Raw genomic sequence first — 17468 nt, forward strand, 5'->3', positions numbered from 1 at the left:
CCGCTCCGCGGCATGTGGGATACTCCCAGACCGGGGCGCGAACCCGGTTCCCCTGCATCGGCAGGCAGACGCGCAACTGCTGCGCCACCAGGGAAGCCCCTCCATGTGTATTTTTTTAAAGAGTATTCTAACCATTTTTCCCTAAAGTGGAAACATACACAAAGGCTTTGATTTAAAGAGAATGTTCTGTTATATCTCAGTTGGTTTAAAAGTATCTGTGCTGGTCTCACTTGAAGTGGTAGCAATAATTCTCTTTCTATTCAGTTCCATGGTGGGGCAAACCAGAGTTGACTATACAGCTGTTGTCCTTAAGACATGTCTAAATTTCTCAGTCTATTTATGAGTATCAACAAACACTTTGTGCATACTTTGTGCCATGGGTTGAATGGGTCTATTTTCCTTTAATTTAACTTAGAACTAGTAATGGAATTCCTGAGGTTTTGAGAGCAACAGTGTTAGCAAACTTAGTTTTGAAACTAAAGACAAATTAAGATACCAAGCAAAACAGAAGGAGACTATTGCTTTAGAAAGGGATCTTAAAACTCTGCTGACACTTGCAAACCCAGTGTCTTATATTTATATAAGCTTTAGATAGGAACTGCTATTTTTCTAAAATTGTTGGTTTAAAAATAATTGTTACATTAGTGCATTTAAAAAGTTGCTTCTAACACACTTTTGGTATGCTTGAGCTCAGCCTTTTCAGCAGTGTATTTCAGACATTTGAGCATCAGCCTTTTTGGTCTTATTCTGTCTCAGACCATTTAAAATAATTAAGATGGTTTGTGGATGTCAGGAATTTGATAAGCTTCCATTAAAATCGAATGTGTTTTTTAAAATTGCTTAAAATGGCCTTTGAACCTGTTAAAATATGCTACCATCATCTGAATTATGAAATTTAGCTGAGTACTGCTAAAATGACAAATGATAGCACTTGACATTGTGATGTTTGTTCTTTAAGTGTACTGTTTCATTGCCTTTGGAAGATATTAGCAGCATGTACTCTGAAGGATTATAGTAATTAAAAATAGGACTTTCCCTGATTAAATCTATTTAATTCTAACTTTTTTTGTGCATCCCACTAATATTCATTTGTGACCTCAGCTATTCATGTGAATTTTACCCATGAGATTTTTTTGAGTGCCTACTATGTGTTAGATCTCTCTACATATTTTGTTTTGTTGTTAGGTATCTCTTACAATCTTAAAATTTCTCCAGGACAAGAGTTATGTTTTCTTACACTCTTTGGTAATTCTGTACTGTGCAGCGCGATGACTGCTTTGTTATGGTGGGTAGATACTTAGAGCTTATTTGCTCATTTGGCCATTTTAACAGATGGTATCCTCAGCCTCTACAACTCAGTGCTTTCTTTGTTGTAGAGGCTGAGGATACCAAGTCCAATAAGAACTCTGCCTTCAGGTTGCTTAGACTTTGATGGGAGATTCAGAAAATAAATCAGAGTACCATGTGTCATTCATAGTTTGAAGTTATCTTTGAGAGGTCCACAGCTCTACCTCTGATAGAGAAGATTTTTGTACTCACTCTGAAGAATGGAATCTAACATTTGTAAAGTGTCTAATGGTTTCTATATCAATTTATCCTCCTAAATCCTTCAACATGAGCATGCTATCCATTTTATACATGAGGAAACTTAGAGAAGTTGCATAATTTGTTGAAGGTCATTTAGATAATAAGTTGTAAAGGTGGGATTCTAACTTAGTGTTCTTTCTTTTATACCAGGGTTTCTTAACTTTAGCACTATTGGCATTTTGGGTCAGGTTATTCTTTGTTGTGGGGGACTGTCCTATGCACTATAGGATGTTCAGCAGTATTCCTGGCTGAACTCCGGGCCGGGAGTAGGGTAAGGAAAGGAGCCATCTGGAGCACAAAATTTAAGGAATCACTCACTCTCAGGATCTTTTAAGTGCTGACTCAGCATTTAATCCTCACAACATTTGAGAAAGTTCTTCCATACCAGCCTGTTGATTCTAGGTTTTCATTCAGCATTCTCTGGTAAGGACATGAGGACTAAATGGCATTTAGATGTTCCTTGGGAGGTGAAGAGCAGTGATGAGCAGGCGCTTTTTGCCTAATTTGTCTCTCTCATCCCAGAACATGTACTCTTGGGCAAAAGTGACTAATAAGAAATGGCATTCACAAGTGCTAAGTAAACACCTTCTAAGTAGTACAAAGCTTAGAATCTTTAGGTGATATGTTACAGAACAAAGAAACTAGTTGCTTCAAACTAATGAAAACTTAGAGCAAAAATTGTACATTGAATATACTCATTCTAATTAATTTGGTCCTGGTGGTCTAGCACTTACCTGCTGGTATTGATTTTGTACCGTTAGAAATTGTGTTAATTATTTTCTCATGCCTCTGCTTTAGTATAAGTATATTCTTGTTGTATGGATACATCCATTAATACCTTTTGATTAACTGGACTGTAGCTTGCATGCTAAACACAATCTTGGTAGTTTGTGTAGTTCTCTAGAATGGAGTCTTTCGAAAATGAAGGATGTAATAAAAACTTGAATTTTAGGAGAACTGAGCAATAGTGCCTAACAGAATTATTAATAGTATCTAGATTTGGAGTCTTAAGTGGTTAGTTTTAACTTATATTTAACTTTCTGTTAAGCATGACTATTTGACCCATGATAATACTATTTTTTTCTTTTCTGTTTTTTTTTGTCTGCGTTGGGTCTTCGTTGCTGTGCATGGGCTCTCTAGTTGCAGCGAGCGGGGGCTACTCTTCGTTGTGGTGCATGGGCTTCTCACTGCGGTGGCTTCTCTTGTTGCAGAGCACGGGCTCTAGGTGCATGGGCTTAAGTAGTTGTGGCACGTGGCTCAGTAGATGTGGTGTGCGGGCTCTAGAGCACAGGCTCAGTAGTTGTGGCACATGGGCTTAGTTGCTCCGTGGCATGTGGGATCTTCCCGGACCAGGGCTTGAACCCCTGTCCCCTGCATTGGCAGGCGGATTCTTAACCACTGTGCCACCAGGGAAGCCCATCTTTTCTTTTTATATTGGTAAGACTGGGGCTAGATTACAGAAGTCCTTAAAAAGCTGGTAGAGTAGGCAGCTCTTGTTATTGGGTTGGCCAGAAAGTTCGTTCAGGTTTTTTGGTGCAAGGTTAGGAACTTTTTGGCCAACCCAGTATTATAGGCAATAGAAAGCCATTAATTAAAAATTGTCTCTTATTTCTGGACCCAAATTTAAAGGGTTTTTGTGGTTAGTTCAGGCCCACTTGGATAATTCCCCATCATAAGTCAACTTTCTTAAAGTTAACCTAATCATGGGAGTGAAATCCCATCATATTTGCAGTCCCAAGGATTATGCAGGGTAATACACCAGGGAGCAGGGATCTTGGGTCTTTGAATTCTGCCTACCACCTACAGTCCTCATTGTATAGCTGACAGTAAGTATTGCAGTTGCCTGTGTTGTGTCAGTCCTCCTTAATACATTTATCAGTGGCCACAGATGGTGAGCTTCTGCAGCAGTGGTAATAGATTTCCCTTTGGGCTCCTAAGAGGAGTTTGGGCAGATGTAGTTAGCAGGAAGTAGCCAAGTGGTGGAGCAGTGTCTCTACATTTTCCTTTTCAGTGCTAGGAGGGAGATGGGTAATGGTGGCTCAGATGCATTATATCAGTCAATGAACAATGTATCCCATAAGTTTTTATTTATATTTTAAAATATACAGGTAGTCTTAGTTACATCTAAACAAGAATACCACTTAAAAAACTTGTGGTAGAGCATAAAAGTTACTAGACATGGAGCTATGTTTCTGCCAATAACTCGATATTTTGAGGACAGATAGCATCCCATTTCCAATTTGAGATTGGGTACAAAAATATCCTAGGGCTGAGAATAGGCATAGTAAATTGCACCAACAAAAACCTTTTGTGAATTTACAGTGGAGGAAAAGTCTTCATTGAGTATGCATGGAAAAATGTGATATAAACTCTTCATGCTTTAGTACAGTAGATGCGACCTCATATTTTATATTAATTATGCTGTATAATTAATTTTCAATGCAGATTCCAAAAGTGTTTTTGCACATGAGTTACTTATCTTTTTTTTTTCCTGTTATCTTCATCTTTGGTTACTTAGAATCCTCCTCCCCCTTCTGTTCCAGAAGTGTTGCATTAGTTTTTCTTCTCTTATTTTTATCTTCATATTTACTTTGATTAATGCTTTTACTTTAACCTTAAATTTTCTCCTAGTGCTTTAAAAAAATTATGAGACAGTAAAGTTATCTTCAGATGTCTCTTATTTTCACTCTAGCACTGTTTGAGTTGGCCTTTAAGACATGCTTATTTTGCATAAGTTTCTCTTCTTGGAGAAGAGTCACTTATAGCATTAACATTTCTAGGAATTGTTTCAAAATTTAGTTTATTGTCTTAATGTTAATAAGACTTCCAGAAGTCTGTTTTTTGTCTTATATCCCCAAAGAATATATTTGATTTTGTTGTTTTACTTGGGTTCTGTAGCATTTGGTTTGATCCCAGATATTTCAAAAAATTATAATTAACTTTTAGTTTTCTTTCTAGTTTATCCAGTAATTTAGAATAGTACTGCAAATACAATTATGCTGATAAGTTGGGAAAGTACTGATATGTATTCTTCAGTGGAAATAATTTTAATATGATATTAATACTGTTAACTACTAAATATATTTAAGGAGATTGCTTAATAAATGTTAATACTGTATTCAGCTACTAGATAAAACTTTGTGGTGGAAGCAGTAAAACATTGTATGAGTTAGTTTTTGGTAAGTTATAGAAATTTGTATAGCCTTTTATACAGTTACCAGTGAAATGTAACTGAAGTTAATTAGTGTCTAACCCTGACTATTAGAGTATACAATTTTGTTGGTCAAATATTTAACTAGTGTGATCTATAATCATTGAAACAAACTAATAATACTTAAAAGTCGATGTTCTGTGTGTGTATGAACTGATACATTTTCAGAGAATTAAAAATAATAGATTCCTGAATGGCTAATAAAGTACTTTAGTGATTGTTACTATTCATTATTGATTTTCTGAATATTATTGATAAAACACTGATCCCAATTGCTGTTTTGCTCTTGGTATCCACTACAATTATTTCCTTGGTGATAGGCTTGTATAATTAAATGTTAATCTAAGGCATAATCGAAGATATGTGCTAAAGATCACATAACATATCCAAAGGTAAGTAGAAATAGTGATCCATCTACAAATACGTGGCTGCTTAGTGGAGTGGTTTAAGAGCATGGATATTATCAAAGACTCTACTGAGCTGGACATGGCAGGCTGAATTGCTAAGTGAAAGAGGTTATTCAACTAAGAAATGGTTAAGTGGCAGAGCTGGGCTTAAGACCCTGATCCTCCACTTCAGTTACATTGCTTTTGTACTGTGCCACAGCTGCCTTAGAGGGCTGAAGGTTGTTTTCGGCTCTTTTTTGCCTCCATTTAGAACTCCTTTTCCCTCCTCCTCTCGGTCACACATGAAAACACAGGGAAAAAAATTGAAAGAAAACTTGGTTATACCCTTCTGTATACTGGATAAATTAGATCAGTTAAGTAGTGGATCCTCATGGAAGGGGGAGGGAGCGCCTGGCTACTGCTCAGGGGTTTTAGGTGGGAGTGTAATGGGAGAGCATGAGAGTCTTCTGTCTTTGGGTGTGGGAAAAGAGAAAGAAGTGAGAGAGGATGTAAGGAACCATGACTCTCAGGTGCTGGACCAATGAGTGTTTTTCAATTTGTGATGAATATTAATTTAGATTGGGGTACACTAGTGAACATAGATACCATTTGTAGATGTATAAAAACTAATAGGATCTTACCAATTTAGAGAAGGAAAATTTTAGGTTAGGTGTAAAAAGTAATATAATTCCTGAGAAAGCTTATAATAAGTTTGTGACTAATAACTGTATGGCATAATGACTTGTGCATTGCATGATTGTGTTTATTTTACAGTGTTTCATTTAGATATATTATTTTTCTTTGATTTTCCATCTCTAGGTAGCTATCAGCATACAATCAAAATAATTTAGATAAAACAGTGAAAAAGTTCTATATATGAATTCCTTGGAACCGTGACTTTAGCTCTGAAGTTTGTTCCTTGGGCAGTACCCTCCCATTAGAATGGCCTGTTGGCTAAAGGAATGGTCCTGGAATAGTAACATATCTCAGTTTAGCGGGAAGGCCATGGTTCTGGCTGTAAAAGTTTTGTGGTCTTAACTGAGACCCATTTGGCCATTGTGTATTATAGCATACTGACTTTAACATGGGCATCTTTTTTTTTATAGCATCCTAATGTTTTTGGTTATAGGAAATTGAGGTTGATAATGAAGTCCAGTGTAAAATACTTAATACATAAAATAGTGTGTAATATAGTAATGCATAGATTATAGGACTGGGAATCAGAAAGTCTCAGCTGTCCTTATGTAGTTTATGTCCTTATGTAGTTTAAGTATACAGCAAAATTGAGAGAGAGAACAAGAGAGAGACAGAGACAGAGACATTGATCTTTCTCCTTTATTTCTTCAAATGTTTCTCTGCTTCTCTGAGACCCAGTTCAATGCCTTCTTCCTCTCCTCTAAATTTACCCTTTATATTTTGTAGTTTAGTACTTAGTCATTTAGTTTTTTATATTGTTCATGAATTGTTTTCATGTCTTGGTCTTGGCAACCCCACCACACACACTTCTTACCTCTCCTCGTGTACTGCTAAATCTCAGACTCTTTGAGTGCAGGAGTCTTGTCGCATAGGAATTTCTCTGTCATGTTCTCTGACACGTGGGAACTCAGTGACGATTACTTGAGGTTTTCTTTGGTTGCTCTATCTCTGACTCTGTTTCTTGTTTGATTATATGAGTGTGCAGTATAAACAGTATAACACATATGATTTTAATGCTCTTAAACCTTTGTGATAGTTATTTAAGTATTTGTAAATTTGTTATGTAGTTGGTACATGAAATTGAACAACTATATGTTGTAGATCAGCATAGGCCATTAGTACTGCTGGAAAAGCAAACCAAGGCTCATAGTTTTTATCTTTATATGAAAAGAACTTTATTAATTTAAAAAAAATTCAGTAGATTCTGATGTAGTTGCTCATGGTTTCAATCTTGTGCTTTGAAGTATTTTCTTTTTCTGGAATGAAGTTCTTGGTTGTGACTGTGTAGAAGAAGTATGTTAATTAGATTATATTTAGTTGGTGAATTTGTGCCCACAAGAATGTGACTTTTAAAAAGTTGCAAGTTGTACTGGGTTTGGCAGCACATATATTAAAAAGTTGCAAGTTGTACAGTTCTTGCAGATAAGATTGTTTCCTGTTTTCTTTTGCATGTTTAGTACTTTTATATATTTTTCCATGAGTAGCCTTTCAGTTTGTCCATTTGTATCATTTGACACTCAGACTTTATTTAAGTTCAGCTCTACCATCACTGGGGCTTACAAATGTTAGTCATTTGAAATGTCAAAATTTGGATTTGATCCAAGAGTTACAAATAATATAAGCCTTTATATAAATATATCCAAATATATATTCTTAGGGGGAAAGGAATAAATAAAATACTGTGTTTATAGAGTGGTTTTAAACAGTTAGGCTTTAGAATTGCTACATGCCCAAAGTATTTCTCCAGTGAATTGCATACTGTATCAGTTCATGAATTGTGCTATAAGAAAGGTGTTTTTTTTTAAAGTGACACCTGATTTAATAAACTAATATACGTTTTGTTTAAAGATGTACAGTGCACCTTCTGTTTAATCCAAGGTTTTAGGTTATCCAGAAAACTTATATTTACACGTATACAGACCTCAGACAGCAGTGATGTCAGAAGATGCAGGAAGGGCAGCAGAGCCTTGCACTGCTGCTCTCTGAATGCTGAGAACTCAAGTCAAATACATTTAACTTAAAAACAATACTGAGAGATCACTGGGGAAAACCTCCGAAGAGAGAAGTCCACAAAAAAGGACACATAAAGGCAAGGGGAAGCTCAAGGTAGTTGATACAACCACTTTATTCTTGGGATGAATGTGGAGGTGGCAGAGACGTGCTTTGTTTGCCAGATTTCCATTCATAGTTCACGAGGCGTTGGCCCACAGGGTACTTGTCATTTTTAATATGTTCATAAAGGCACTTATACTGGCAGACCTGGAAGGACAAGATTCCCATCAATATCACGACTATCAGTAAAAGTGGAAAAACCCGCCAGTGGACCAAGTTTTGCATTTCCGCAGTTAACACTTAGTAAAGGAATGATACCGGATGTGATGATGTAAGGTACACATTAGGAAAGCAAGAGCACAGAGATCACTGGCGCTGCCAGTTTCCGAATGATATAGTGAAGGTCAGTGTTCCGGATGCCATCTGCCTAAACCTGCTCATTTACAGTTTTAAACCACCACTGAGGATCCATCAGTGTTATATAGCTGCAGATTCTCACATGCAGGATTCCAGGTGCCCAGTCCTGTGATAGGAAAAAAAGAGGAGTTTGATCCAAGGGAACCCTCAGGGGAGCAACAATAACCAGCTCAAACAGGAGCCCCAGAAGAAGCAGGACGACTCCAGCCAGCAGCACTGCAACTGTCAAAGTCTTCATTATCATGCGGGACTACCCTTTAACCTTCTGAAGATCACTCTGCATCCCTGTGGCATCAGTGTCGCCAGCACCGTCACTGCCTTTATGGTTAGCCAGCAAACTTAGAAACCATAAGCAGCTGTGTAGAGCTCGTGGATTTTGGCAGTCCCCGTCCAAAATGACATTAACCGACAGCTGGCAAATACTGGTAGAGTAAGGCAGATGAGGCTGGCCATCAGTAAGGTTCTTGCACGTGAAGAAAATCAACAAAAATATCCTGAGTGGAAAAATTAAAGGCCAACAGTAAGGCTGAAAGCCAGCAGGCCCTCCCTGCTGAAGTAAAGCTTGGTGGGCTGCATACACACCTTCCCCCACCACAGGAATAGCGTTATTATTTCAAACAGGCTGGTTATTGTTCACTGGTTGGTTTGCACTGTTCTCATTTTCTTCCTGGTCTTCCACCAAATAGGAATGAAGATCCAGCAAGTTTCCAGCAGTAACAGTCCCTGCTCACACAAGCTCCTTCAGCCACTGCTGTGTATATCCCTGTTCAAGTAACACTGGTAAGATAACCTGAAGCAGAAGCAGCTCAAGGGACAGTTCACTCACTGGAGCATCACTGCAGAGCATGACGCTGCATGGAAGGAAATTAGGCAGCAGACTCTTAATTATACGAATAGGTAGACAAAGCACCAGGAGCACAATGGAGCCAAAGAGAATCACTGACAAAATAAATCTTGGGAGATGCTTATAAATAGTCAAGTGAATCATTTCTTGTACTGGATTTTTAAAAATCTGGATCATTCAGATTCCTTAGAAACCAAAATACACCAGGTTGAAGTACCTGTCTCAGCAACAGAGTGAAGGAGGCAAAGTAGAAAACAGACACCATTCCTACTAGTTAATGCAGAAACATGATCTTTCAGAGAAGCATCAGACATTTCCAGGGAACAGATATCCAGTCACTGGCCACAAATGAGAGGGAACACTTATTTCTACCACCACTAACAGAGAGACCTTTAACAACAATATAGCAGACTCCCAGCTAGTGACGAGACCTATGAAATTTAACAAGAGTTGCCAAGCCATGATAAATTATCAGTGTTATTGCTAAAAGTACATACCCTACTATGGTTGTGATTAGGCCTTCAAAATGAGATGCTTGGAGGTGTTCCTTCAAATCCCAAATGAACAAGGGAGAAATGACCAGTGTGGTCAGGGTAAAATGCAAAACCAAGAAAGAACAGTGTGTATAAAGACACCACCCAGATGACATGTTCTGGAAACACTAGTCATCCATCAAGTCCTAGCATTCTTCCCCATGTAAACTCTTTGTAGCTCCGTCCCGTTCTAAAGCATTGCAGTTCATGTGACATCAGCTGCATTTTCCCCGCCTGTGTTGTCTTCCTCCTTGTTCTCCTCCTCCTCCTCTTCCACCTGGTCATCCTGGGCATCATGGTTTTCCGGCACCAGTGCGTTCTTGGCTGGTGGGTTAGCATGCTGGTCGGGAGCAACATTTTCAGCACCATTTCCTCCCGCTGGAGCCTCATTTTGGTGATGCCTAACAGCACTGAAGGGCAGAGCAGCAAGTAGCATGTTGACCTTAATACTACTGAAAATCCTAAGAATTACAGAAAGCTAACACAATAGTTTGAAAAAAAAAAAAAAAAAAAGGCATATACTCAGTTTAGACAATTTCAGATCGTTTTAACATTTTGACAGTTTTCTGTTTTGCCTCTGTACATTTTTATTTATTTTACAATTAAAGTGATATTTGTACATATGTAGTTTTAAAAATCAGATAATATTCAAGGCTTATAAAAATAGCAGGGTACCATCTCTTCTCATGTCCAGTTCCCAGCCTTTAGGGGCAGTCCATTTCAATTCCTTCAGCTGTTTGTTCTGATGTGTCTTTATTTTTCTAAGTCAGTTCTGCTTTTTGTTGGCTTTTCATTTTAGACAGTAGCTACTCACTTTCCTTCTAAGAAAAATGAAGATTAGTCATCTTAATCTCTCTGCCGCCTGCAAACATTTATACATATTTCCCTTTCTCTCATCTTCCTTTTATAGGATATCAGGTTTGGGGGGTAAATTCTTTATTATTTAAATTATTATGACTATGCAAATATTTTCCACAGCCTTGTCACAAAATTCACTGTGATCGTATTTCCTTTCTTGTCCAACTTAATGTTTTCTCGAATAATTATCTGAGTTTGAAATTTTATGTACTTTGTGCCTATTAATTAATTTGTAATTCTCTGACAAATATAAACTATAATATGGTTGGACACATCAGATAATCTGTCAGTTCCTTTTTCTTCTTGGAGACAGCCTTCTGCCTCCTATTTAGAATGCAGACTTTCAAATAATTCTCCTATTTTTCAGTAATCATTTTGTCTTGCTTTCAGTGTTGACCTGTGTTCCAAAGATCAGGGTCTGTAGTACACCCTCTCCAGGGATGGGGAGAAGATTGGTTTTGGGGTGAGGCCACTTAAATGAACTTTCAACCAGTCATCTCGTTTCCAGCCGCACCCTGCATTTTTGTCTTCATCATGCTACCAATACCTGAATCTCTCCAGCATGAGTCAGCTTGCTGCTTTTTTTTTTTTTAATTGTGGTAATGTGGTAAAATATACATAACTCAAAATTTACCATTGTAACCATTTTAAAGTGTACAGTTCAGTGGCATTAAGTGTATTTACATTGTTGTGTAACTGTTAACCACTGTCCATCAATCTCCAGAACTTTTACATCATCCCTAACTGAAACTCTGTACTTATTAAACAGTAACTGCTTATTTATCCCAGCCCTCCTCCCCCCTTCCCCTCCCCCAGCCCCTGGCCACCATTATTCTACTTTCTGTGTTTATCAGCTTGATGGCTTCTTCCTTTCAGGTTTAGGCTTCGGCTTTCTTGGTCTAGTTAGTTTAGTTACCTCTTTTTTTCCTAGCTTCCAAAATATTGTGCCTTCTCTTATTTGCTGTTGTCGTTCCCCATTCTCTTATCCTTATGGATTTTATACTTCTAAAAATTCCTTTAACTTTTTAAGGTGAGGTTTCAGGAAGGGGTCAGGGCCAGTTATGATTAACCGAAGGTCTGCTACTCCCCACCTCCATTCCTTATTATTAGTTTCAAAATTTAGGTTTTTCTAAATTAGGAATTTAAATGCAGGTATGTCAAACAAATAAAGGCAGTTTTGTAGCTATACTGGCTATAAAATTAAGCTTGATAGATAGTCCGCTTCTTATTGCTGGTTCCCATTGTGTTGACAGGGGTTTGATCACTCAGACCTGCTGCAGCCCCATACTCTTCCTCCAGCAAACCTAAGATGGTTCTGCTGTGCTGAGACATGTTTTGTGCTACTGCAGCAGTTTCACAGCAGTGACCCTTCTGTGGGGAGATAGACTATTAGCTACAAATTTCTGTACAAGTCTATTTCAAGGTGTAGTTGAGGTATTTCCTCCTCCGTGCAGCTTCTCTGAGTGCCCTAGACAGAGTTAATAACGCCTTCTGTGCCACAGCACTTGTAAAAATTCTATTTTATTCTAGCGAGGTTAGATCTGTCTATTTACACTAGATATCTACCTTATCATGGTCTATCTCCATCTTTCTTAGACCTAGTATTTCTCAAGGTTAGGAGAATACTCCCAATTTTGATAGTTTTTGATCCATAATAAATAATTATTTACCTAATGAGTAAATAATCCACCTGGATTGGTTGAATTTCCTATTTTCTGGGACGCATACTCTAATTGTGCCCTGTGTCACGAATGTCCACAGAAAGCTGTTCAGTGCTTTTTGCTTGATACTGTGAGTCAGTTCTGTGTAGTGATTAGAAGGGTGGCTGCCAGAATACCTAGGTTCAAAAAAACAAGCAAGTTTCTTTTTTTTTTTGTCTGCACTCACGTGGCACACGGGATCTTAGTTTCCTACCAGGGATCGAACCTGTGTCGCCTGCAGTGGAAGTGCAGAGTCTAAACCACTGGACCGCCAGGGAAGTCCCAAAACAAGCAGGTTTCTAATCTCTCTCTGTTTCAGTTTCTTTACCTATAAAATAGATTAATAATCGTAATATCATGTAATGTTTTAAAGATTAAATTAATTATGTCTAAAGTGCTGGATCAGTGCCTGCTGGTACAGTGTTTTGTAGTCAATCTTTTTTATCTTTATGGGGACGTTACCTGCTATGATATCATTAGAACTTGATGGAAATAGATGATATAGAAAATCAAAGTAAAATAGCAACTCTAGTTACTATTAAAATATTTAGCTCTGAATTTTCTATATGAACATGTTCTGAAATGATTTCCATGGACAATAGCAGATTAAGGCATATAGATGATAAACTGGGAGAAGTAATGTCTTCAGTGTGTTATATACCTACTAAAATACTGTATTCTTTAAATGTACTATAAAATAACCAAACACATGGAAATATATTTTAAACACATGGAAATACATTGAATGGCAATGTTAACGTTCATGTTCTTCTCTTCCTAAGAAGAGTTTTATGCAGCCCACTAATGAATTCGATATGTGGCATAACTGTTGTCTTCTAATTTGGGAGCCTGCTCTGTTTATTTTTCTCTTCAGAGACTGTGTGCTAAGGAGAGAGAACCCTCCTCCATTCATTCAGCAGTCATGAGAAGACTTGCTCATGTGCCTAGGCTGTGGGTAAGGGAGAATAAGGCACAGTTGTTTTTCTTAAGGAACCATAATCTCTTCATCAATTCAGTAATATTAAATTCAGATGTTCTGGCAGAATATATTCACACTGTTTGACCAGAATTCCATTTATAATATTTTATAAATGGAATAAAAATGTGCAGAGATTTATGTACAAGGTGTTCATTAAAATACTAATTATAAAAGCAATAAAAAAGATAGGACTTTTGGTACATCCATTATATTTTCCAGACTTTCAGTTAGAGACATGCTAATACTTAAATAATTAAACTTTTACTTTAAAAAAAATCTGTCCTGGTGGATTTACATGGGAGGGTGGATAGAGGGTTAGGTCAGTTGAATTGCCCGATCCATTAAAAGGAGTGGTAAAGTGCTCAGGTCCATGTTAGAGCTCCAGTACCAGCACTAGTGTATGTATGACTCTGGCAAGTTGGTTGTTTAAAATTCTGTAAACCTCGGTGTTTTTCCTGTCTGTATAGTGGGTGTAATAGTAGTTTTGAAGTTTGTCGTGAGGACTAAATGAAACAGTGTATGTAACCTTAAAAATAAAACAAATAGTTCAGTAAATATTTGTGGCTTACTGTTATTGTTTTTCCTTACACGCCTTTCCTCCTTAATAGTTTTTCTGAGTAACCTTCCTCCAGTCAATCTAAACAAGGAATGGCAATATTTTGCTTGGTCTGATAATTGCCATTGCTTTGTAATAGCCATCTAGAGGTTTTTGAGGCCTTTGCTAACCTCTGCAGAGCTGTCACCTGTTTCTTGCGTCGGCCAGTTTTGAAGAAGGGGAAATAGCAGTATGTGTGCCTTGGGTTTGCCATTTTTGCTGTAAACCTTCTTTGTCTCTTTATACACATATTTACTCCCTGTTCTCTTCTGGGTATCATGTACTTTTTGTTCTTGCACCTTATTTTGATGGGGAGTCTGTTAGCTTCCTTTTTTTTTTTTTTTTTTTTAAATGTTTTGGCTGTTAACTGTAGTTTCATAGCATAAGTTACTCTTCATAACAGGGTAGTCATCCAAAGCTAGCCTTAGTTCTTTTTTAGCCCAGCTTTTCATAGGCCTCTCATGAAACGTAAATATAGCTAGTTTGTTAGGCTGACTTGGACATGCCTCATTTAAAGAAGAGTTTGATTTTTTGTGAACTTTTTCTTCTTACTCTCCTGAGTACAGAGCTCCTTCTGTGTTTAATATAATGTAACCAAATACAAAGGAACTTTTCCATGAGGGATTATGGTGTCTTTTTAGAGCAGGTAGATTATGACCAGAAAAAAATTTTTTTTTTTTTTTTTTGTTAAATGGCATAAATTTAAATACGTGGTGTTTAGTATAAGTTATGTTCTGACAGAATCCGGGAAATAACAGCCAATAAATTATGACTGGTGATTAATGGAATAGCCCTCAGCACTTAGGCAAAAATGATTTTACACACCTTGGGAGTTACGGATACTATGAAAAGTTTTTACTTCTCTTGATGATTTTTTCTACATTGATAAGTCCAGGGTATTTTTAAATTATCATAAGTCAGAACTTTATATTAAAAAGAGTATTAACAGTTGAGTTTTGAAATTACTTGCCTTGGATTTAGTATTTTTTATCATTTTAAATCCAGGAATTGATACCATATGGTGTGCAATTAACTTTATTTTGAATCTATTTGAAGAACAAGCTGAAGGTGTTTTAATGACATCACTCAGCTAAATCAGAAGATAGGTTCCTTGGGTAAGTTGCTTAACTCTCAAGGTCTCAACAGCTTCTGTCCTGTAACATAGCTCTAACGTATTATTGTCATGAGCCCTACAATTTTGTGGCCTTTTTTATTTTCTTTCACAAATCTCTGTCGAAATTCAGTTTTTTTTCTACTGAGTTTTTAATATGATAGCTATAGATTAAATGTCAATATACATTTCTAAATGCTTGATTCTTTTTTTAAAAATTTTAATCTGAAAAGACTATCACTTTTTAAAGATTGCTCTTTTGTTTAGATTGCTCTTTTATTCATTAAAACATTCAATTCTATATGGTAACTGGCTCCTAGGGTTAAAAAAATACATATTTAACCCGCCATTTTCACACTCCCCACAAACCTTATATTACATTTATATTGACAAGTAATAAAATTAACAGATTTGAGCTTTAACATTCTAAACAGTGGAAAAAGCATTACTGAACTATAAAATGGTCATGCAGAGAATCTGGCAGAGGGAGAGGAGTGTATTTTACATACTGAAAAATCAGCCTGTGGCAATCAGGCACTGACTTGCTCTGCACTGTTTTAAGAGAATTGAATGGTTTTGTTATACAAATATTTTACTGAGTTATTTGCTAAAACAAAATAGCAATGTTTAAGGCCTTTTGATGATAATTAAAAAATTTTTGACCTTAAAATAACCCTTAAGAGGAGGAGGGACTCCTTGGTTATTATAGAACCCCAAGTGAAAAGCTCCTGCTGGGAAGAAGGCGCTTGGGAATACAGCGAGGTTGATTTCAGGCATGTTGGGATAATTTCTCTTACCTTAATGATACTTACTCCTTGCACATACGTATTTTCCTGTGTCATCACTTCTCCTTGTCTGTGTTCCTTTGAAATAAATCTAAAATTGATTAGACATTTCTCATATTCCAAATTAGGAAAATTATTATCCAAAATTTATAGAAATAAGGTTTCCAAAACTTCACAGGATAAATCCGTTGGTTGAAAGTGAACATTACTTTTGTGTTTCTTTGGAGAGATTAAAGACAATCTTTTTCCTCTGTGGGGGTGGGGTAGGTGAGAATGGATGTTCCCCCTGCCTGATTGTTTCCGTCACAATTCTTGGTGGCAGTAAAAACCAGTAAAAGCATATCGTGTATTTTAAAAGGATATTGGATAGAGCTCAGTGGCTCATCAAATTGTTTTGAGAGTTAGAGAACCAGATTCAGGGCTGAGCAGCCAGAAACAGTGCCCAAAATCACATTGCACAACGATTCCCATGAGGCTGCCAGTGCCATCTAGAGACAGACTGACAGATGCCACAGCCTGCCCCAGTGACACGGCTAGCACTGGTTGACTCTAAGTGCTGCCACCTCTGCCCCAGACTTGACTTTCCTGCAGTTGCTCCACCATTAGTGTGAGAGAGAGTTCTTTCTGGTCTCTTCTTGTCCTGCTTGTTAGTTGCCCATTTCTGCTCTGGGCTGGGCATGTGTGTTTGGCATAGCCCGTCTCCTGGCTGTGTAGGACATGCGGAAAAGTGTCTCACCTTCTGAAATTATGAGATGGTGTGAAGTTCTTAAAGTTAAGATGTGGAAAACTCTTTGATCTTCTGAAAACGTAAGGTGGGGAAGTTCCCAGACTTAAGAAGGGAAGTTCAGATGCTAGGCAGAGAAAAAGAGTGATAAACGTTGACAGCATGTTTTAGATGTAATGTGTGCTGAGCCCTCACTATGTGCTAGGTACCATGCAAACTCTTACAGGTGTTATCACGGGCCATCCTCACAACATTAGAAATGAGGTAATAGGCTGAGAGAGTAAGTAACCTGCCCAAGATCATGCAGTTAGTCAGTGTCGAGCTAGGACACGAACTCAAAGCTGATTCCAAAGCCTGTGCTCATAACTGTTGTATTAAACTAACTCTTTTAATACCCCCTCTCCCCATATATTTAGCTCAAAATCCTGTAAATAAATCTGTTAGATTAACTCTACTAAGTTTATTGAAGTCATATGTATGGTATATCTGTGTATTTAGGCATTTTAAAGGAAATGAAAATTTGTGGCTTTAATTTTATCTATTTTCAACTAATTGAATGATTTTTTTTCTTTTTTTCATTTTGTGGCTATTTTTCTAATTCACTTTGCCACAGGCTACAATCTGATAAAATGCTTTCTTTCTGAATATCAGTGCTTAGAAGCCAGTTATAAAGTGTAATAGAGGTCAGCAAGAAGGAGAGGGGACATAGAGTGACCAAAATAGAGGCAGGGAGGAAGAAACATCACACACATATACACACACACAGCCCTGGGAGAGGGAGAGACAGAGACAAATATATATGGAAGGAATGGGGGGACACATGCATGTTATTCTACAAGCAACATCCTTTATAGCCTTTTTTTTTTTTTTTGTGGTATGCGGGCCTCCCTCTGCTGTGGCCTCTCCCGTCGCGGAGCACAGGCTCCGGACGCGCAGACCCATTGGCCACGGCCCACGGGCCCAGCCGCTCCGCGGCATGTGGGGTCCTCC

General features: G+C 37.6%; 1 protein-coding gene and 1 pseudogene across 9 annotated transcripts in view; one reads left to right on the forward strand and one right to left on the reverse strand.

The window, feature by feature from the left end:
- FRS2 (fibroblast growth factor receptor substrate 2) overlaps positions 1-17468 on the forward strand; it is a 119833-nt gene that overhangs the window by 21154 nt on the left and 81211 nt on the right. For 3 of the 9 annotated variants that reach the window (XM_055085197.1, XM_055085196.1, XM_055085195.1), the window contains one exon: positions 9036-9129. The exons of the other annotated variants lie outside the window; for them this stretch is intronic. The gene's annotated coding sequence lies outside the window, so the exon portion shown is untranslated. The remainder of the gene's footprint in view (positions 1-9035; positions 9130-17468) is intronic. 9 annotated transcript variants of the gene reach the window in all.
- LOC102991024 (E3 ubiquitin-protein ligase MARCHF6-like) lies at positions 6925-13950 on the reverse strand (annotated as a pseudogene).

This window comes from Physeter macrocephalus, chromosome 6, assembly GCF_002837175.3.
Source record: "Physeter macrocephalus isolate SW-GA chromosome 6, ASM283717v5, whole genome shotgun sequence".
Lineage (NCBI taxonomy): Eukaryota > Metazoa > Chordata > Mammalia > Artiodactyla > Physeteridae > Physeter > Physeter macrocephalus.